Here is a 23,446-nt window from a genome sequence, read left to right as displayed (position 1 = left end):
AAAGGCATAAAAAAACTTTCAGCAACTTACCCATGTGAATAGGTGGCAAATCGCTGGAAAGTAACTGAAAAAAATTGGATGAGCGGTGATAAAAATAAAAATTTTGGAGAGAGAACATGTTCATGTCTTTGAGTGGAAGGGACAATTAGGAATAAGATACTAAGATAACCACCCTATGGTTCATAGTTAAATCCATGGATCTATCTTAGCTTAGCATCATCACCATGGCTGGTAGATCCCTTTAATTTTGATAACTAAAATAACATTTCCACATCAAACTTACTACTTTTAAAAGCCCGAATGGCAATGCACAATCCTTGAAAAGAAAAATGGATGTTTGCCCACTGCTGGGTGGATACAATTATTTCATTACTGTTCGTACATTGTGTTTCCATTTTTTCAGATCAATTATCCACCACCTTTTTTTTTATTCAATTCAGATGAAATGTTCAGTCCGAATCTTACTGGGGATGAACGGCTCTCCGGTTGCAAAATTTGAATTTCAACTGAAGAGGCTCCAATTATTTTGCCTGTTTTGTTAGAACTAGTCACTTATGACTTGCTAGCATGTATCAGTGAAATTCTGGATTTCAAGTCAACTATGTAAAAGCAACTCTCTTTAGTAGTAATACCAATATTAAAATTAAACTAAACAAATGAACAAGTCATGCCAATCAACCGTCATTCGCACTTAACTCGAGGTTAGAATGTGGCCACATGGGTGATGATGGACAAGCCATGAGACATGTTAGGTACCACACATGGTTGATAATGTTGGAGCATTATGGGGTGGTGGTAAACATCAAGGGAATATGGGGTTGATTTGGATTCAGATCCCATCAAGGGGCAGGGTAGTGGACAAGATGGAGGCAGGGAGCACATGGTTAAGTTTGAAGCAGACTTTGTCCCGGGTTAATTAGGATACCTTCTTAAAGTACTGAGGCACAGTTCTTTGACAGCTAATTCTTCCGTTAGTTCTCTGACAGTATGACATTTCTCAGGTCTGGCTGAAGCCAAGATCTGATCCTAAGCATCATGTTCCTTCAGTTAAAAAAATGCTAGTGCATCTTTTAAATAAAATTCGATCGACTTTACATGGATAGATCTGATTGGGGAATAACCCTAGGTGTACTGTCAAAAGGTAAGTTGAATTAATTATCAGTTAAGAACATTCTTCACTGGAAGGTTGAAAGTTGAACTAGTTAAACATTCTTCACTGGAAGGTTGCAAGGACACAAGCTTCAGTTCTCAAATTCAGTCATTTTTTGACTGCATAGAGCAGTGCATTTTGATTTTTGAAAGCTAGAAGTAGCTGTCAAAATTGCTTGGCATCTTGATCACTATTATACTATATATAGCTGTGGGGGCCACGTTCTCCAGAATTCAGTACGTAGCCAGCTATATGTAGCTCGAGGAGTCGCATTCTCCAAAATTGGAACAGTTCAATCACTGCTGCTCAGCAACAGCAAAGAGCTTTTTCGTTGTCTCATAACGTCACTCCTTGCTTGCATAATGATAGCCATAGGCCCAAGCCATCAATCCAGATTGCTAGCCACAAGCCAATGCATCTGATAAACGCTCAATGGTATAAGTCTTCTTCACCTGTAAGTCTGTAACGTTTACAATTTAACCATGGCAATTTCTGATAAGAACATTCTCTTGCAAACAAACTGCAATAAGTTAAGATGGTAGCAGAATGGCTTTCACTTGTTCGAGGTTCTGTTAATCTCCTTGCGAAGCATACCTATGAAATGCTACATTTTCTGGTCGGACCAAAGCTGTACAGGTACTGATCAGTTTGGGGGCATATCTGCCTGCTGCACTGGCATTGAGCCTACCCTTTCCGAGTTCATCTTCCAGGTTAAAAATTAGTAGCATAGGCCATGAAAAGGAGTAAAAGACATAGATTCGGTCCAAATTGATGAACCTAGAGATGAAAATTAGTGCAAGTTGGATGTATCTTATGAAGTAGATGAACACCTATAAAAAAATTGGGGCTTTACACTGCAGAGATGACAATACAATAAAACATACAAACCAAACAACTCTAAAAAAATATATATGCAAAACAAATTATGTCGCAGGATCTGCAAATGAAAGCTGAAGTTTATTAAGGATCCAATAATTCATACAAATCTTGATGTCTAAGCCCCTCACATGTTGTTCACTATAAATCCTAGAACTGGATATATGGATGTAATCATGCCCACTCCATTAGCTTAATGCACTTGGCTTCATGCCATATAATAATCGCTTGTTAACATTTGATATGGTTCAATTATTGCAAATCAACAACTTGTTCACATTTAAAATCATCAGAAAGAATGGGTAGTTCTGGCCTAACTACCAAGCCACTCTGGTAGTTCTGGCGGCACTACCCCATGTTTGGTGTTTTTCCCAGAATACACGTTGCAAAAGGGTGAGTTGTCGCAAACTTTGGAGCACACAAAAAGAGCACACCCGTATCACTGCAGCATGAACTTTCCATATTTACATTGGAACGACGACGTACGACTGCGAGAGAGCAGGAACAGCGGCCAGCTTTCCGTCAGCACTCAGCAGAAACAGTGAAGACAACCGAAAGAGAGCGAGCAGCGAGTCAAAGCTTCAGAACAGACTACAGTGAGCTACTCTACTCGCCTTTTTGGCAGCTGAGGCCGGCTGCTGCTGCAGAGCACAGGTGATCAGCAGCGCGATAGAGAGAAGAGCACGGCGATTTCTCGGACAAGTTGAAGCGCGCATCATCTCCTTGTGCTGATGCTTGGACTAACAGCTGGTTGTTTGTTGAGAATGGAGCGGGCAGTGGAGTGAGGAGCTGCGATGCTGGTGCGGAGCAGAGTGGATGTTCTTGCTTGGGCACTGTTGTTTTTATAGGCAGCTCCAAGGATGGGTGACATCTGACATGGCATGGGGGTGGGTCTTGTCCTAACAAAAAGTAGTGGAGCTTTCTGTTTGCCGAAAAGCCCCCTTTTTTGGTGAGCAAAGCGGGTAAGCGGCGTGCCTTTCAGTTATCCCGCCACCCCCTGGGCAGAGATTACGCTGGTAAAAAGGAAAACTTTGAGGAGACCTTCCGCTGGAGAGGTGATGGTGTCGTCGAACTCGTGCAAAACGCTAGGGCCACTGGCTTTTTTGAGAATTGATGGGTAGGTAGGTTTGTTTCTGCATCTTGTGCAGAGATATTTGTTTGTGCGGACTGACAGAGCTTGTGGCTTATTGTTCCAATCTCGAATGATGACTGCGCATTATCAGGTGATGAAGACGAAACATACGAAGAGAAACTGCGTGTTGGGGGAGAGGGAGGGAAAGGCGTTTTGGGTATTCACGAGTCACGACTGCAAAGAGCAGAGGGCAAAGCTGCTGGACTGGGCCGGCCGGCTTGCGTGGCCTGTGGGGGCCCAAACCTTTGCTTGGTCTCGTCAACGGTCAACGGAAGTCGGCAACGAAGGTGATTCACACCGAGTCACTGAGTCATGATTGCAAATTGATTATTTTATTATGTCAGATTCTGAATATTTTTGGTAACGTAGTGAGGATCAAAATCACCCCACTTCACTGGTCACAGTAAACTACTGAACATTTGCCACCTTTATATAAAGGAGGATAACCTTGCACTAGTACAGTGCAGGAACATCGAAGCAGCACTGAAAAATCTATGGCGTGGCGCTCAACTGACTGGGAATCACATACCCTCGTAAAGTCCGGTAAGACGTCTCCAATAAAGTACCTATAAGAACATCTAAATTCAAAATAGGTCTTCTATGCTACTGTATTCGTCTCCAACAGAGTATCTATATGGTAGACCTATTTTGGGTGACAGAACAGGCACAATTCAAATATGGATATCCTCTTTTCTAAAGACTCATTTTGCAGAAAGAGTTCTCTTTTGGGTCATATTGTTGGAGAAGATAAAAATCGGGTCTTGAACATTTTGTCTGTATCGCTACCCAAACGTCGAATAGGTCTTGTATTTTGGATGTTGTTGATGGGTCTTATATTTTAGATGCTGTTGTTGGAGATAGTCTAAGGGCCTGCACTATACATGGCCAACCGGGCCACACGGCACGACACTGGCACGGGCACTATGCAGCACTACACTATGGCGGCACGTCACTAGGCGGCACGACATCCTACCGTGTCGTGCCATCTCGGGCTACCGTGCCTAACTCTCGGCCCAGGCACGACACTGTAGCTCCTCAGCCGTGACGTGTCGTGCTCATAGGTACGGCGGCCCACCATGGCCGTGCCGGCCCGTGGCTGCAAGGAGGAGCCGAGGAGCTTGCTGCGTCGCTGCCATGATGAACACGCCGTCGTCGGGCCACTCCTCGGCCCCGCGCCGTCGCAGCCGCAGCTGTGCCTCGCACTGTTGCCGTCGTAGTGGCGCCTTGAGGAAAAGACGAGCGGGGGAGGGAATAGCCTGGGACCGCGGAAAAGACGAGCGGGAGAGGGAATAGCCTGGGACCGCCGGCCTAGGAAGTCAGAGGTGGAGCTGAGGACGGAAGAGTAGAGAGCGAAATAAACGGCGGCGGCTGGAAGGGGAAAGAATGAGGAGCAAAATTCGCCGTCGGTCCCTCAACTTGGCTAGCGGTGTTATCCAGGTCCCTGAACGTCTAAAGTGATATCTGTGGGTCCCTAAACTTGGCATACGGTGTCATCCAGGTCCCTAAACTTTTAGAGTGATCACAGCATGTTCCTAAACTTGATCGGCGGTGTCACCCTGGTCCTTGAACTTTCGAGGTGATCACCGCAGGCCCCTAAACTTAGCAAACGGTATCATCTATGTCCAAATGTGGTCTAACCTACTCTATAAACTGGCAGTGGCACGCTGGCTGTACGTTAGACGTGGATCCAACATGTGTCAATTAATCAATCATTATTTATATAATATTTATCATGAGAATATAAATTATATAAAATAATTTGCATCAGCAAAAAATAAATTAAAGTATGAAAATAATTTACAACAACAAATATATTAGGTTTAAACTAAAATAGAAAAATACTAAAATTAACCTAGTATTTATATATCATTAGTAGTATCAAAATAATATTAAATTTCCTATAGTATTAAAAGTTTTCTCTATTAATAGTATTATAGTATTAGAGATTTCAATAATAGTATTATAGTACTAAAAGTTTTAATAATAATGTTATAACATTAATAACAGACAAAAGTTACTTCTAATACTACTATTAAAACTTTTAAAATAATACTAAAACTAGAAGTAACTTTTAATAGATAAAACTTTTAATACTATAGGTAACTTTTAATATTATTATATTTAGACAAGAACGACACCACTTGTCAAGTTTAGGGACCTTTGGTGATCACCTTAAAAGTTCAGGGACCGGGATGACATCGCCCGCTAAGTTTAGGGACCTACGATGATCACCTTGAAAGTTTAGGGACCTAGATGACACCATCTGCCAAGTTTAGGGGCCCACAGATACCAGTTTAGATGTTCAGGGACCTGGATGACACCATCGGCCAAGTTCGGGGCCCGATGGTGAATTTTGCTAAAAATGAGAGAGAGGAGGGAGTTGCTTTTATGCCTAGGTCAGAAGTGTTGCAAGGTAATCCAATGGCTAGAATTACTGCAAATCAATCCAACGATAAAAAATAATCAGACCACCATCGTGCCGGCCCATTAACCATGCCATGCCCGTGCCGGTACTACGGGCTGGACATGCGGCCTAGGCATGGCCCTACATCATGCCTGTGCTGGCACTGGCACTATGGACCCGGTGCCCGGACCGTACTCGTGTCGTGCTTTTTTGGGTTAGGCCCATGTCGGCCCATCGTGCTTGGCCCATTTGGCCATCTATAGCTTGCACCTCCGTGCTCTGGACGAAGTCGGGTTGGTTCGTGACTGGACCTGACCCAAGCCCACTTGTGGTCCATGGTGTCCATGGGGTTGTGCGCCTCGGCGACCTCCACCACAGGGATGTAGCCATAGTTGCCGTTGATCGGTCCCGAGACGAACCCCGTGTACCCTGCCATGGCGCCGTGGATCGCCGAGTGCGCCAACAGCGTGCTGTACATGTTGTCTTCGGCGTTGGCCGCCACGGTGCGGACCATGTATGTCGGGTTGATGTACTTCACCGTGAGCAGCTCCCCGGCGTGCTCCGCCGCCCACCACGCCCCGAGCTCGGCCTTGAGCCACGCGCCCACGTCCAGGAGCACCGGGTTGCCGGACTCGTCGTGCGGCTACTGTGGGTCGGCCGATCTCACGATGAGGCGCTGCCCGGCGCCCTCGGTGACGGCGACCACGGCGCGGCCTTTCTCCCTGAGGCGGCGGTACAGGAACTCAAACAGCCCGCCGACGCCGTAGAGGTTGAAGTCCTCCTCGGGGATGAGGCAGCAGTCGAAGTCGCGGCTGCTGAGCGTGGCATGCAGCGCGATGTGACCTGCGCTCCGGCCCATGAGCTTCACGAGCCCCACGCCATTGGCCGCGCTCTCGGCCTCCACCTGCGCCGCACCGATGGCACGCTGCACCACCTCCACCGCCATGTGGAACCCAAAGGAGCGGTGGATAATGCCCACGTCGTTGTCCACCGTCTTCGGGACGCCCACGACAGCGACGGGGAGGCCACGCCGCCAGACCTCCTCGAAGATCCTCACCAGCCCGCGCATCGTGCTATCACCGTCGATGGCGCACACCTGGTTGAACCCATGTCGGTCGATGGCATCCATGATCCTAGCGAGGTCAAACCCACCGCACGACGTGCCCAGCACGGTGCCCCCGACCTTGTGCCAGTGGTGCAACATAGTGGGCTCCAGCGGTAGTGTAACACCCCTGGTGTTACGAGTTTATTTAGCACCGCGATTTAGGCCTAAGAAAAATTTCCGAAACGAGTTTTTCGGGTTTTTAATTTAAAACGTACTTGCTGCGACAAGTGAATCCCGTGTGACTTAGTTTCGTGGACTCAAATCAACGCTCAAGATAAATTACGCAGTGCGTAGAAATATTCAGGAATGTCCGACGACGATTCTAGAGAACGTTTTGTTCGGTTAGATTAAGCATGAAAATCAACTTTTATAAATAAAATAAAATCCATTAATAAATAGAACAATACATATATATAAACTCACGGATTTATTTTGTTAAGCACGAACTGACGAGAAAGAGAGCACAACAGCTTCGTTTATTTTTTTCGACGTGCACCATACTCGCCTGAAATCAAACATGCTTCACTGTAGCTGGCACGTCGTGCACGTCCGGCCAGCAGCACCGCAGAGGAACACTGTAGCGTCGCGAGATCACTGTAGCGCGGAGAAAAACACTGTAGCACGAAGAAAAACACGGCTTCCTGCAGACAACCATGACTTGCATGACCTCTGATAGCTCTTGACTATCTTTAGTATGCACCTGCAAACTAAGTCATGTCTTCCTGCTATAGTATACTAGCTCAAGCACCAAAGTTTCCCACGAATTAATTAGCTGTCTCCAAAGTCAAGTCTACGACGTGTTATTAGGAAAAGAATGTGATGCATGAGCAGCATGCCGCACACATAAGCAAGTGGTGTAGGAGCTGGGGACTATCGATGCAAGCAGTTAGTTGTTCAGCCTAGCTAGCTTCTCTCACTATCCGACGACGACTACTGTCAGGCAGTCACCATCTGCTGTAATAAGCCCGGTAAAAACACGGTAGCTGTAGTAGCATGGAAACACTGTTCATCCGAAGCATCCCGTCGTTCGCAGCAACGTTTTATTACCTTTAAACAAGCTAGTTAGCCACTAACCTTACGACGCGTCGCTGTCGCGCCTTCGCGTCTCCTGTCTTTAAAAAGGATATGCCGAGCTGCCGAGCCGTTCTGCTCCACTGCTCACTTGTTTCTCTCAACTCCAGTTCGTCTGTTCTTGCCCGAGAAAGCCGCGTCTATCGTTTTCTCCGCAAGCTGAAATCGACCGAGGTAGCTAGCCTCCAAAAATTCCTTCATTCTCCTTCTCCATTATTTTTGACCCAACGGTGCAGTGTTTGAAAGGAGACCAAACGAACATTAATTTGTGCATGGCAGCCAGGCATACAGGCTTGATTGACTGAGCTACTTGTCTTGCCCCAAATTTTTGACGGCAGCGACTTGTCTTGGCCGAAACTTTTGACGAGAGGGCCAACAGAGAGTTAATACGAGAGATAAATGATGCAAGCGTCCGTGCTAGTGCATGCAGCAGCCATGCAGAGGGAGAGGACAGTGGCATATGCAAATTGCTTCCTGTCGTGCATGGTGGAGTGCCCCTGGTACTATGCGAAGGAGAGGAGACCAATTAGTCTTGGGTTCGTACATGAAAGCCAGCGCACCAGCAGCATTTTATAGCACCAGCAGCCAAGCAACGCAAGCTGCATTAGGCCATTTCTTCTTCGTCTCCAACCACGCCCTACACCACAGCACGTCATGCTGCTGCCACTGCATGCCGGCGCAACCACGCTCCGGTTGCCTCCGCACGCCCAGCGGCTTAGCGACGTCCACACGTGACTCCGTCTCTGCCGACCTATTGCCCTGGCTAAGCTCCAACTTATCTCTTTCGTCTTTTAATTATGCATGTTTTCCTTAGACAAGCATATTGCAACGATGTATACCATTTAGGTGCGATGGTGGATTAACTGGAATAACCAAAAGAAGGCATGATGGTGACCACACATCGATGGAGGAACGATGAGGGATCGTGGGATCAACTGGAGTAGCTAAAAGATGATGCTATGGTGATCACATCACGAAGATGGAATGCTAACTTTTGGTTATATTTTACCCAGGCAAGCCCCGGTGCATAACCTCTACTTTTCTGCAGTTTAAATTATATTTGTGCATTAAGTTTAAGGAGTTGAATGAAACCCACTTGCATATATATCTTTATTCCTATGAGTCTTACTAGTATGACAGGATCGTGTAGAATGCTATGCTACAGGACTCCGGTAGAAGTCGAGTGATTACCTGTCACTCGTGAGAGATAGGAAATATATTATTGGATTACTATCACTTGGAAAATATCAAAATGGTGGAAAGGAAAATGGTGACCGGGCAGGGATATGGTTTGGGTATTGGTGAGTGTAAGGAGTTGTGTCGCCGTGGACATGGGGCACAGCTTGGTTACATTATTTTTTCCCTATCTGGTCGGTTAAGGACCGATCGTTGCATATGACTCTAGGCAGGTCACAGACTTATTATCCCGAGCACATACTTGTGTATGGGCACTTGGAAGACTTGTTGCTCTCTTGTCGCGGATCCGGCTCTTTCCGGACCGACTGTTAGGGTTTTATTTTGGTGGAGGAGGTCCTTGCACCGCACTGAGTCCAGGACTCAGGGGCGGGGGCTTGGAGTCCCAGTTTGGATGGGGACCTGGACACCCGGGACAGGAGAGTGATGGGTTGGTCCTGCTTGTGCCCGGGGTAGAAGCAGGGCGTGTGTTTTCGGGGTACCCAGCTGGGGGCATTGATTCGCGAATCGCGGGGCTATCCGGTACGGCTTGTCTGCGATTTAGCATCGTAGTAAGAACTGAAGATGAAAGATGAAAGATGGAAAAGGAAATCTGATTGCTTACCACCTGCTTAAAAGTAGCACAGGTGCTTACATAGAATGGTTAGTTAATGAACCAATGCGGCTATTATTAAAAATCAAATATAAGGACGCACGCTTAGTAATGCTTTCTGCAAATGCAACCCACAAACCAGATAGCCTTGCATATCCTTGGAGTCTTTTCTTTTCTCCTGCCGGGTAAGTCTTGCTGAATACAATTGAGTACTCAGGGTTTTATTCCCCCTGTTGCAGGTGACAGGTGGACGCTTGAGCTGACCTTTGTGTGTGGATTCCTCCTGGTGGGCTCAACGAGGATTCCTTTACATTGCAATCGTAGTTTCTATTTGTAACTCTCACCAAATGTTTTTATAAATGAAAGTTTCATAATCTGTTGTAGTAGTTTATATATCAATACTTCATCATATCATTAAGAGATGTTTATTTCCGCTATAATTCTGATCACATGTTTAAATTCCGCTGTACATTAAATTATTTATAACTCTGATAATATGATTACATTCCGCTGTTATACAATAACTATTATACTCTGATGTTGTACTAAAAGGGATGTATGAAATGGTTAAGAATGATGTAAGCTTTGTTCTCTCATTTGTGATCCTGATGGCAAAAATGTGGATTTTTGGGTTCTCCCCTGGGGTGTGCCCGACGGAACCGAGTAATTTAGTGTTCTCCCTTGAGTGCTTAGTGTCTAATGGAAGACAAGCACTCCTGTGAGGCATTAGATTAGGCGGTTCTGCCACAGGTGGTATCAGAGCATAAATGAGGAAATAAAGCTTTCAAAACCTTTTCTAAGCTAAAAATTGGCAACCTGTTTTTGCAAAAAGTTAGGACGTTTAAATGCGAAGTTATATAAGTAGCCCTATTACTATGGTTATGTATCCAGGATAGATGGCACTCTGCTGACTTAGATAGGCTTAATCAAGTTTTCTGCAGGTACACTAACTCGAACATAGTTCGATAGTATCGACTAGCTACAGGGAGAGAACATTGTGCCAAAAATATGAGAACGGTTGCCCTATATGCTGGCAACAATGGAAGGACGTATAGGACGTGCATTCATGCATATCCTGTTTGTGCATTGTAGCACTCGTATTGCTTGTAGATACACCCTCCATAGGTGTCACGACTGACTCGTTCCTGTTCCATAGTTAGGTCTGCACTGTGGTTTTGTGTTCCGTGTTCACTCGTGGTTTCACGCCTGTCGTGACCCATGTCTCCCCATACCCCTTTTATATGCTCTTGTTGGACCCTTGCCCTGCAGTCGTACTAGTCAGTAATGGCCTCGAACGTCGCTCGCCTCGAACACACAGAATTTGGTCGATTCGTCGTAGTGATCTCACGCGGGAACCCTGGTGAACCGCGCCAGGACCACTGAGCGCTCCGCCTTTATAAGCAGAGCCTGTGTTAGCCTTGGTATCACCACTCGGCGCACTTTAGCTCATTTAGCTTTTCCTTTGAGCAAGCGTTTCGCTCAGCCTTCCTTGCAACCACCGCCAGAGATGGCAGGAGCCTGGGTTAGTACCTACTATCTGGATGTGGAGGGTTTTCCCAAAATCCTGCATGCCACCCTGCAAAAGCTCGGAGTCAAAGATCGTCTAGAGTATGAGGGCCGTGAGTATGAGATGCATGGCACCGATCGGTGTGAGGTTACCGTCTACATTGGGAAGAGTGAAGAGTTCCCCGACGTCACTGAAGCCTGGAGTGTGACCGCAACCGGGTGTAGCTTCATCGACACCTATCAGGTTGTGGCCCGTAAAGCCTTGCGGTACCTCTGCCAGATCTATGAAGAGCCCATTGCCCGTACCCCCATGCGGTTCTTTCCACCTTTGGACAGGAATCGGCGGGCATGGAGGGCTCGCATGGAGGCTTTGCAAGGGCGGGATGCGTAAGAGGACAGTCCAACCATGGTGTCCTTGACCACATACATGCTTGCTTTGGATAAGCAGTATGACCGGCAAGCCTTGGAGCTGAGGGCGTGCCTTCAGTGTGCCGAGGAAGCCGAGATCTTCAACAGGATGCTCCAGGTGCAGCTTGCCAAAGCGCATGCCAGCGTTGCAGCTGCTGAGAGCCGAGAGGCTACCATGGAGGAAGCTCTAAAGGGGGCTGAAGATCGGCATGTCCATCAGCTACGGGTGGCCTATCTTATCACCAGGGCCGAGCGGAGGACACTGTCTGCTGAAGGGCAGGATGCCCCAATCTTGGAAGGGATCCCTATCCACCCACCAGAGAGAAGAAGAACCGGTGATGCAGCACCACCAGCACCTCCACCCTCGGAAGTGTCAGAAGTCGAACCCTTGGTTCCTCTCACTCAGCCGTTGCCACGAGAAGATGTAGACTAGTTGCCTTGGGATGTTGTACCATAGTAGTAGTGTTTTTCATTGTTGTCCCCCTGTATTGTACTCTTGCCGTTGTTATCATCCGTAGTTGTTGAGATCATCCGACCGTAGGTGAATGCTAGGCTGTGAATGTGAGCCTGAATGCTTGTACGTTGTACCCGTATCAGATCGTTGGAACATGCATTTTGTTATTTTGCTGTGTTTATTACGTTCATCTACCTTAAAGTTTCGTTAGATGTGCTTAAAGTTTTCTAGGGTGAAATTAAGCGGGTTGCAAGAGAAGTTGACATTCAGATGCTAGTAGATTAGCCATGAACATAGGACACTGTATCGACTAATTGTGGATGTCCCGGCAAAACACTTGAATCTCTTTAAAACAAATCCGTCGTTGGATTTGTATTCCTTGTCCCTTGTTGTGGAGGGAACCTTTGTTGTTTAAATTTTTCCCTTGCAATACTCCCCTTACTCTGTGGTCTATGACCCCACCGCCTTCATGGCGTGTAAGTTGGTAATAGTTGCCTGGTTAAAAGCTTATGGTGCTGCGACGAAACTGAGGGCTCCCTGTGGAACAGCTGCCACATGGTGACGCTGCTTGGCACGCGCTGGTATCGAGGTTGTTAACCAAGTACCTTTACTAAGTTACACCGCCATATCACTTTTGCTACAAATAATTTTCTTGAAAATGTTCAGGTGTTTAAACAGGAAATCCACAACGGGTCGATGAATTAGTGTTCTCTCAAAGTAAGCAAGAGGAGGTGGTTTTGGAGGAAGAAAGTATGGCATGGTATTAGTCTACATGAAAGACGGACGTGGTCGAGTAAAAGAAAGAAAAGAAGAGTAGTAAGGAAGGATAGTCTCGAGTAGTAGGGAGTGCTTGTAAAAGCCTGAGTGGATGTTATGTCCTAAGCCCTGTGTTTAGTTGACCACGCTATGTATGCCGGGTTATTTCGTTGCATGCCCTATGAACGTCGTCTGTGTTAGGCCCTTTAGCTTCCCTTTCTCGTGTGGCCACAGCATTGTGCCGCACTCGCCGTCCTTGTGCACTGTGCACTTTTCCTTTCCTGGCGTCCAGTCGGCTCTCTACCCCGCACCGTCGTTCCCGGTACCGGACCCCCCCTCATTTCCCCTTCCCTCTCCTTTCTCTCTTCTTTTGGTGACACGACCGCCCGCACGCCTGCCTCCTCGAGCGGACCCCCTCTCCTCTCCTTTATTTCCCCCTCTACCGCTCGCGTAGGAAGCGCACCATGTCCGATCTTATCTTCATAGCATGAACCGTCTTGTATCCCATCCACTCCGCCTCCATTGCCAGTGATTTGCGCTCCACTTCCATTCGCCACTATAAAATCCCCTTGGTTCTTGCTCTTCTTCTTCATCCACATTCCCCCGTATTTGGAGCATAGCTACAAGATCCAGTCGACGTTGTGAAGCTAGGTTCGCCTGTCTGAGGTGATGGTGTGATCTAAGAAGAAGAAAGGATCTGGTTCGCCGAAGAAGTTCAAGTTCGTTTGGATAGTTCGATTTTAGGGTTCGCGATGTTTTACTTCTCAGTCGACTGTTTTTGGATCTGTTGGTGCTACGCTATGTTTTGGATAATCATTATCTTGTTGTTTCTCCATTGCCCTCGTCTATCTCGACTTCTAGATTAAGTCTCGGTTGTACTAGGTTGCTCTTAACCATGTATCCCTAGATCCCCGTGTGGTTGAGTATTCGAAGTCGTGTAATCTTTCGTGTAATCTCTGATCTACGAAATATAATCACGTTTTTTCCTTCTAGTTCTAGCTTCGAATCTTGGGACGAGATTCTTTTTAAGGGGGGTTGGTTGTAACACCCCTGGTGTTACGAGTTTATTTAGCACCGCGATTTAGGCCTAAGAAAAATTTCCGAAACGAGTTTTTCGGGTTTTTAATTTAAAACGTACTTGCTGCGACAAGTGAATCCCGTGTGACTTAGTTTCGTGGACTCAAATCAACGCTCAAGATAAATTACGCAGTGCGTAGAAATATTCAGGAATGTCCGACGACGATTCTAGAGAACGTTTTGTTCGGTTAGATTAAGCATGAAAATCAACTTTTATAAATAAAATAAAATCCATTAATAAATAGAACGATACATATATGAAAACTCACGGATTTATTTTGTTAAGCACGAACTGACGAGAAAAAAAACGCAGCAGCTTCGTTTATTTTTTTCGACGTGCACCATACTCACCTGAAATCAAACATGCTTCACTGTAGCTGGCACGTCGTGCACGCCGGGACAGCAGCACCGTAGAGGAACACTGTAGCGTCGCGAAATCACTGTAGCGCGCAGAGAACACTGTAGCACGAAGAAAAACACGGCTTCCTGCAGACAACCATGACCTCTGACAGCTCTTGACTATCTTTAGTATGCACCTGCAAACTAAGTCATGTCTTTCTGCTATAGTATACTAGCTCAAGCACCAAAGTTTCCCATGAATTAATTAGCTGTCTCCAAAGTCAAGTCTACGACGTGTTATTAGGAAAAGAATGTGATGCATGAGCAGCATGCCGCACACATAAGCAAGTGGTGTGGGAGCTGGGGAGTATCGATGCAAGCAGTTAGTTATTCAGCCTAGCTAGCTTCTCTCACTATCCGACGACGACTACTGTCAGGCAGTCACCATCTGCTGTAATAAGCCCAGTAAAAACACGGTAGCTGTAGCAGCATGGAAACACTGTTCATCCGAAGCATCCCGTCGTTCGCAGCAACGTTTTATTACCTTTAAGCAAGCTAGTTAGCCACTAACCTTACGACGCGTCGCTGTCGCGCCTTCGCGTCTCCTGTCTTTAAAAAGGATATGCCGAGCTGCCGAGCCGTTCTGCTCCGCTGCTCACTTGTTTCTCTCAACTCCAGTTCGTCTGTTCTTGCCCGAGAAAGCCGCGTCTATCGTTTTCTCCGCAAGCTGAAATCGACCGAGGTAGCTAGCCTCCAAAAATTCCTTCATTCTCCTTCTCCATTATTTTTGACCCAACGGTGCAGTGTTTGAAAGGAGACCAAGCGAACATTAATTTGTGCATGGCAGCCAGGCATACAGGCTTGACTGACTGAGCTACTTGTCTTGCCCCAAATTTTTGACGGCAGCGACTTGTCTTGGCCGAAACTTTTGACGAGAGGGCCAACAGAGAGTTAATACGAGAGATAAATGATGCAAGCGTCCGTGCTAGTGCATGCAGCAGCCATGCAGAGGGAGAGGACAGTGGCATATGCAAATTGCTTTCTATCGTGCATGGTGGAGTGCCCCGGTACTATGCGAAGGAGAGGAGACCAATTAGTCTTGGGTTCGTACATGAAAGCCAGCGCACCAGCAGCATTTTTATAGCACCAGCAGCCAAGCAACGCAAGCTGCATTAGGCCATTTCTTCTTCGTCTCCAACCACGCCCTGCACCACAGCACGTCATGCTGCTGCCACTGCATGCCAGCGCAACCACGCTCCGGTTGCCTCCGCACGCCCGCGGCTTAGCGACGTCCACACGTGACTCCGTCTCTGCCGACCTGTTGCCCTGGCTAAGCTCCAACTTATCTCTTTCGTCTTTTATTATGCATGTTTTCCTTAGACAAGCATATTGCAACGATGTATACCATTTAGGTGCGATGGTGGATTAACTGGAATAACCAAAAGAAGGCATGATGGTGACCACACATCGATGGAGGAACGATGAGGGATCGTGGGATCAACTGGAGTAGCTAAAAGATGATGCTATGGTGATCACATCACGAAGATGGAATGCTAACTTTTGGTTATATTTTACCCAGGCAAGCCCCGGTGCATAACCTCTACTTTTCTGCAGTTTAAATTATATTTGTGCATTAAGTTTAAGGAGTTGAATGAAACCCACTTGCATATATATCTTTATTCCTATGAGTCTTACTAGTATGACAGGATCGTGTAGAATGCTATGCTACAGGACTCCGGTAGAAGTCGAGTGATTACCTGTCACTCGCGAGAGATAGGAAATATATTATTGGATTACTATCACTTGGAAAATATCAAAATGGTGGAAAGGAAAATGGTGACCGGGCAGGGATATGGTTTGGGTATTGGTGAGTGTAAGGAGTTGTGTCACCGTGGACACGGGGCATAGCTTGGTTATACTATTTTTTCCTTGTCTGGTCGGTTAAGGACCGATCGTTGCATATGACTCTAGGCAGGTCACAGACTTATTATCCTGAGCACATACTTGTGTATGGGCACTTGGAAGACTTGTTGCTCTCTTGTCGTGGATCCGGCTCTTTTCGGACCGACTGTTAGGGTTTTATTTTGGTGGAGGAGGTCCTTGCACCGCACTGAGTCCGGGACTCAGGGGCGGGGGCTTGGAGTACCCAGTTTGGACAGGGGACCTGGACACCCGGGACAGGAGAGTGATGGGTTGGTCCTGCTTGTGCCCGGGGTACAAGCAAGGGCGTGTGTTTTCGGGGTACCCAGCTGGGGGCATTGATTCGCGAATCGCCGGGCTATCCGGTACGGCTTGTCTGCGGTTTAGCATCGTAGTAAGAACTGAAGATGAAAGATGAAAGATGGAAAAGGAAATCTGATTGCTTACCACCTGCTTGAAAGTAGCACAGGTGCTTACATAGAATGGTTAGTTAATGAACCAATGCGGCTATTATTAAAAATCAAATATAAGGACGCACGCTTAGTAATGCTTTCTGCAAATGCAACCCACAAACCAGATAGCCTTGCATATCCTTGGAGTCTTTTCTTTTCTCCTGCCGGGTAAGTCTTGCTGAGTACAATTGAGTACTCAGGGTTTTATTCCCCCTGTTGCAGGTGACAGGTGGACGCTTGAGCTGACCTTTGTGTGTGGATTCCTCCTGGTGGGCTCAACGAGGATTCCTTTACGTCGCAATCGTAGTTTCTATTTATAACTCTCACCAAATGTTTTTATAAATGAAAGTTTCATAATCTGTTGTAGTAGTTTATATATCAATACTTCATTATATCATTAAGAGATGTTTATTTCCGCTATAATTCTGATCACATGTTTAAATTCCGCTGTACATTAAATTATTTATAACTCTGATAATATGATTACATTCCGCTGTTATACAATAACTATTATACTCTGATGTTGTACTAAAAGGGATGTATGAAATGGTTAAGAATGATGTAAGCTTTGTTCTCTCATTTGTGATCCTGATGGCAAAAATGTGGATTTTTGGGTTCTCCCCTGGGGTGTGCCCGACGGAACCGAGTAATTTAGTGTTCTCCCTTGAGTGCTTAGTGTCTAATGGAAGACAAGCACTCCTGTGAGGCATTAGATTAGGCGGTTCTGCCACAGGTAGGGGGCTCGTCCTCCTCGGAGTAGAATCTGCGGTACCCGTTCTGGACGCCGAAGATGGCGCGCACGCCGTAGAGCTCCCAGAGCCCGACGACGAGCTCCCGGACGATGGTGTTTGTGCCAAGGCAGAGCCCGCCGCACGTGACTATTGCCGCATGCACGCGCGCTGGGTTGAAAGAACTCAACAATAGTTACAAGCTAAATTTATGAAAGAACTCAACAATAAGAACAATTAACACCAAACCTGGGGGTTAAAGAGAACAATAATACATGTTTAAAAGTTGTTGTCCATGCACTACTAAGCAACCAATCATCAAGGTCTTTGACCCAGCATGGGCAGAAGGACCACCTAGGTGGTCCAAAGCAGTTCATGCTATAGTTAACATCAAACATCCTAATTGAATGTTTTGGTATAGCACATTGTCTAGACAATAATATGGCAACAAGTACCACTACAGAGTACGTAAGCAGTGGAAAGGTAAATTGATCAAAAGGATATCCTAGAGATGTCTTATTCACAACATAACAAATCCATATGATAGAATATATTTAGTGGAGCAGTGTTGTAACCAAATGTCATTGCCTGACCTTGATTGGATACTTCACTTCTCCCTTGGCATTTGTAATCTTCACACCTTGAACTGCCTCAACAACCTAAGAAATAAAAGTCAGGATGACTTACATCAAATAGTTCAAAGCAATGCCTATAGAAAGGCAGTGAAACCATAGCAGTTAGCTACTAGGATAAATTCTGTGAGGCGAAAACCATAACAACACATTATTACTGATCTCAAGAGAATGATAAGAGCACAAATGCAGATAACCACTAAAGGCATGACAAAAAAATCCTCTTGAGTCCATAACAGTCACTCCACTATAGTTTTGTACAACATACTTTTGAGTCCATAACTTTGCCTAATACAAAAAAAAATCCAAGATACCAACCTAGTAGCAGCTCCATGCATGCAGCGTGGATGCAAAAAAAGTTGTGCGGTTCCCCATAATGGCTTGATATTGGTCTCATCCTACATTTAGTTCAGATGAAACAGAAAATTGAGCAAACAGAGAAATGCACTACACTTTCGTACAGCCCAAGTGCTAGCAACTTAGATTACACTAACCTGGAGCTGCTTTGCTAGCTCAACTATCTCATCCAAGTTAGCATTTGTTTCCTGCAATGTCAAATAACAGTATTAGGAAATTTCTGACGGTCAAGTTACACCCAACCCCACAGAAATTCCATTAGTAAACCAAAGTCGTCAAATGATATGGCCTAGTTGAAATTTTGAATACTGACAGGTTGAGCAGGACAACAAGTCAACAAGTGAGAAATGAGAAAGTGATCTATTGGGCTAATAACTTGGACTTCAAGATTGATACAAACTAGTAAGGAACTCATTCTTAAAAAGTTATTTTAGTGTTGCTGCCTTTTTCTTTCAATGGACAATTCCTTTTGCTAATATGCAGCCAAATGCATAATAGAAATTACCTTGTCTAAGGGGTGGTGGAAGTGGAAAGCAAGTTAGAAAACAAGGTTTTATCTGCAAATAAATGAAAACATTTTAGATTATGACAACATCAGCAAACTAGGATCAGTGACAAAGTGACTTGAAAAACAAAACTGGTTAGTTTCACTTAATTGCAAACTGTTATAAAAAAGTAATATGACATTAGTCTGGAGACCCGGGTTCGAGCCCTACATCTCCTTAATTTAAAGGAAAAAGTCTGTTTTTGGCCCTCCAACTATGGCAGCAGTTTGGTTTTAGCCCTCAAACTCCAAAACCAGACATCCGCAGTCCCTCAACTCTCAAAACTGTTTAAAATTGGCCCTCGCGCCCATTCGACCGCGGTATTCGCACAGTAAACCCGCCACTGACCCCGCCTATCAGGCCTTTCCCTCTCACCGCCAGGTTGGGCCCACCTGTCATCCCCTCCCTCTCTTCGCGGGCCCTGCCTGTCAGGCCTTTGACTGAATTCACGCAGGCGCTAGTGTGAGTGGCGCACGGTGCAACGAGTGCACGCGAGCGTGGCAAGGGGCACAGCTGCCTCTCTTCCTCCTCGGCCGCGCTCTCGCTGGCGGCGAACTTGCTCGGCCACGCTCTACGGCGGCTCAGGGAGGATAGAGAAGGGGGTCTATGGTTCCGCGAGGTCATGGTGAATACTCTGAGGGGCTGAAGGTGGTGGATTGAAGCTTAAGGCGGCTGGCAATGGCACTGCGACTAGCACGGGGATGACTGTGGGGCTCCCTAGGTGTCAGGTGAAGCTCCAGCTGGGGTCCTTCTAGCCTTCTAGGGCTTCGACGAGGCCTGCTAGGGCTCCAGATGTGGCTCTAGAGGCTCGGGCAAGGCTGGCCACGTTGACAGCGACACGGCGGCGATGGCGGGTCACGGCGAGGCTGCTGCACACCTAGGCAGAGCCAATGGGCACCACGACTAAGCGCCAGTGTCCAAAACTCATGGCGGAGTCCGCACCGTGACTAAGCACACGGCGGAGCTCTGGCTAGCTACTGCTTGCTTCAGCTGTGCGTGCGCGCTGGGAGGGAAGGGGTGCCAAGCATGCGCTGCAGCCTGCTCAACGAGCTGGGCATGGAACCGAAGAGAGTCGTGGAGGGATGGGGATGCTCACTGTGTGATCTATTTGGTCGGAGAGCTGGGGGAGAAAGGGGGAGCAGAGCAGAGCAGAGATGCGGAGCGGAGGGAGAAGGGGGAAGCCGGGGAGCAGTGCGATTCGGCTCGTCGGCAGTAGGGCGGTGGCGGTGCTTGGTGGTCGAGCGGCGGGGGAGCTAGGGGCGCGGTGGAGCAGGGCACGGCGATGGCGACAGCGGCTTCGGCTCCTGGTGTAGGTCGGTGCTAGGGAAGAAAGGGAGAGCAGAGGCGTGGTGGACCAGGGCGCGGCGACGGCGGCAGAGCAAAGAGCAGAGGAGAGAAGGAGGAAGAAGAGGGAGTAGAGGAGGTGGCAGAGGCGCGGGACTCCGGTGAGCGGACGGACAATGGTGGCCTCTGACATAGAAGAGCTCGGCAGCGACTGCGACTCCGACTCCGTCGGCATCTCCATCACATGCTCGTTGCGGAGAAACCGAGCTACAGCGACACCGAGGAGCTCCGCCGAGCTCGTGCGCCACCATAGCCACGCCATTACCTGAACCATCACGCCAGTAGCTCCGCCTTGCTTCGCGCCACCATCTCCACCCACTCGCAGTGTCGATCGAGCCTAGGTGAGGGCCTATTGGCCACTTTCGCCGCCACCCCGCCATGACCAGGGCTCGCCGGACTTCGAGCTTCCTGTGGCCGGCTATCACCGGAAGCTCTCTCACTCCCTTCTCTTCCTTCCCTCGTCTTCCCCGCGAACCCTAGAAGCTCATACCGAGCTTAGCCACACCCGCCATGGTCGGATTTCGCTGGAGCGCCGTCGGGCCCTCGTCGCCGTCCACCATGCACGCCGCCACCCTAGTTAGAGATCGGTAGGGGTTAAACCCTAGGCACCTTTAGGTGCGGCTCGTCGCGAGGAGCACGCCGGTGCCCTTGGTTTCGCCAGATTCCTCGCCGACGGCGAGAAATCACCGGCCATCTCCCTCCCCTGCCTCTGTTTCGCTGCTGGTTGGGGAAAGGCCTGACAGGTGGGGCCCGCAAAGAGAGGGAGGGGATGACAGGTGGGCCCAACCTGGCGGTGAGAGGGAAAGGCCTGACAGGCAGGGTCGTGGAGAGTTTACTGTGCGGAAACCGCGGTCGAATGGGCGCGAGGGCCAATTTTAAACGGTTTTGAGAGTTGAGGGACTGCGGGTGTCTGGTTTTGGAGTTGGAGGGCTAAAACCAAACTGCTGCCATAGTTGGAGGGCCAAAAATGGACTTTTCCTAATTTAAAGCGGGGGTGCGGTCTGCTCCTTCCCGTGAAGTTTTTTTTTAAAAAAGTAATATGGCATTAAAATTCAGGAATGCCCCATTTCATTTTAGAAGACAAACCCTAAATCTAAAGTATGTGCATGTTCTGTTACTTCAAGCTTATCAAATGCATGTATTACTAAGAAAAGCTGTAGTGTAAGAAAATACTAAGTTACTAGTAATTAAAGATATCAAAATAAAATTCAGATTCCACACTGGAAGTCGCAGTAATAAACACACCCACCCACCCAACCACCATAATTTTCTTTGACAACACATTCCATTACTAGGCATACTCCTCGTGAGTTTCATAGTTGCTAAGAGTACTTCAGATCCTGCCATCCAACTCAAGTCAAACTTTGAGATTTGAATACCTCGTAATATGTTCGAACTCGTACGCACCTCAAAATTGGACACAACCTTACCTTTACCATGCTGTTGATATTTGTGGATTTACATTGCCACTTGTTGTGCAAAAAAGTTATTTTTCTATTTTTTAACTAACTAATTAATACACCCTTGTGAAGTAGCTTGCAAAATAATTATTTTATATACCCCTAATTACATTTTTACATGTAATAGACAACATTTAAGTTGTCATGTAGGAGTTTCAAGAATTTTTCAACAGATTTAGTATTTTCTATCATTTAAATGAATTTCTACACACTTATCAAAAGTAATTCCAAGTTGAACTATGCGTACCTCCAATAAGATTCAAAAAATGCACGCGGTAGTGTGCTCGAGCGGCGATGCGCATGGACGACATGGTCGGGCGCTGGTGGCGAGCTGTTGGCGCAGGCACGGCGGCGTCGAGGCGCATCGGGCGCGGTGACGGCGGCCAGATGGTAATATAAAGGCTACTTAATGTCGAACACACCTCAGTACTCCAATGGTAGATGAGGGTTTGCTTGTACTTTAGTTCCTGGGATCAAATCCTCCGTGGAGCATTTTTTTGTTAATAGAATATATTTTTTTGTCTATTGCAACCATTTTTGATATATTGCAACACTTTTAGGCCGTTGCATCAGGAGTAGTCTACTGCATGGAGCATTTTGTCTATTGCAACCATTTTTGGTACATTGCAACACTTTTAGGCTGTTGCATCAGAGCGGGTCCCACTGGCTGGATTCCCGCGCAACCAGTATTTGCTCCCGTGTAGGTGTGAATGAAATGGTGCGGTGAGCGGCGCAGGCCGTGGGGCTGGTGACGTGGTCCGGCCAGTCCTATGCCTCCACGTCGGTACGGTGGGCCCCGTGGTCAGCGACGAAGACAGAACCGCTTGCCACGCCTGTCATCACGTGTTCATTCTTTTTCTTCTAGAATTTTTATGAACTCCTACAATTTTGAAATAGTAGATAATTTCTAATGGAAAAGTCGTCGAAAACAAAGTTGTAGAACCCACTGAGATCTACAATTTCGGTTTTGGTACATTCTCCATCCGATCTTTGTTTCAACAATTCAAAATTTGAATTTTAAAATATAGGAATTCGAATAGAATTTTGGGATAGTAAATGATTTCAAATGAAAACATTATCAACAACAAAGTTGTAGAAATCATAAAGATCTACAACTTTTATTTTGGTCATTTCTTTATCCAACTTTGTTTGAATAATTCAAAATTTGAATTTCAAAATATGAGAGCTTCAAACATGTTTTTTGGACAGTTAATGATTTCAAATGAAAAAGTCGTCAGCAATAAAGTTGTACAACCCAACGTGATCTACAACTCTTGTATTGGTAATTTCTCCATCCGACAAAATGTTAGTATACATTGTTCACAATTGGATACATCTTTCATATTAATCACTTATAATTATGTGAGAGATGTATCAATTTGTGAACAATGTCTATTGCCACCTTGTTAAAATCATTTGAGTTTTTTATATGATGATTAGATAACAAAAACATGTTACCATGCAAAATTGTAGAATTTTCTGACAAAATTTAAAATTATTACAATTATTTGATCTTAATTTAGGAATAGAAGGATGAATTATCTCTAGCAAACAAATGTTTTCCCTAACAACTCTGGGATATGGGATAGAGTGAAATGTATGACTATAAATATGTTCTTTGTAAATTTTTTTGACTCCTGTTGGAGGTACGCACAGTTCAATTTGGAATTACTTTCGGTAAGCACGCAGAAATTTATTTAAAAGATAGAAAATATCAAATGAGTTCTAATTTTTTTGAAACTCCTACACAACAACATATACATAGGCTATTGCTTGTTAAAAAAGTTTCAGAAATACCAACTATTAAGAATAGAAATACCAACTATTCATGTGTTCTTCATTCCAAATCATGTTCATCTAACTGGATGGAATTAGTACTTGGAAGAAAATTACCCCAACTTGGCACAAACACTTGCTGTAGCCTGGTGGTTAGACTTCCTTGGT

General features: G+C 46.3%; 1 pseudogene; it reads right to left on the bottom strand.

Annotated features, from left to right (window-relative positions):
• Positions 1–4,213: 4,213 nt before the first annotated feature.
• LOC136548760 (ATP-dependent 6-phosphofructokinase 2-like) lies at positions 4,214–20,304 on the bottom strand (annotated as a pseudogene).
• Positions 20,305–23,446: the final 3,142 nt, after the last annotated feature.

The sequence above is a fragment of the Miscanthus floridulus genome, chromosome 4 (genome assembly GCF_019320115.1).
Source record: "Miscanthus floridulus cultivar M001 chromosome 4, ASM1932011v1, whole genome shotgun sequence".
Classification (NCBI taxonomy): domain Eukaryota; kingdom Viridiplantae; phylum Streptophyta; class Magnoliopsida; order Poales; family Poaceae; genus Miscanthus; species Miscanthus floridulus.
This window is presented reverse-complemented; position numbering and strand designations above follow the sequence as displayed.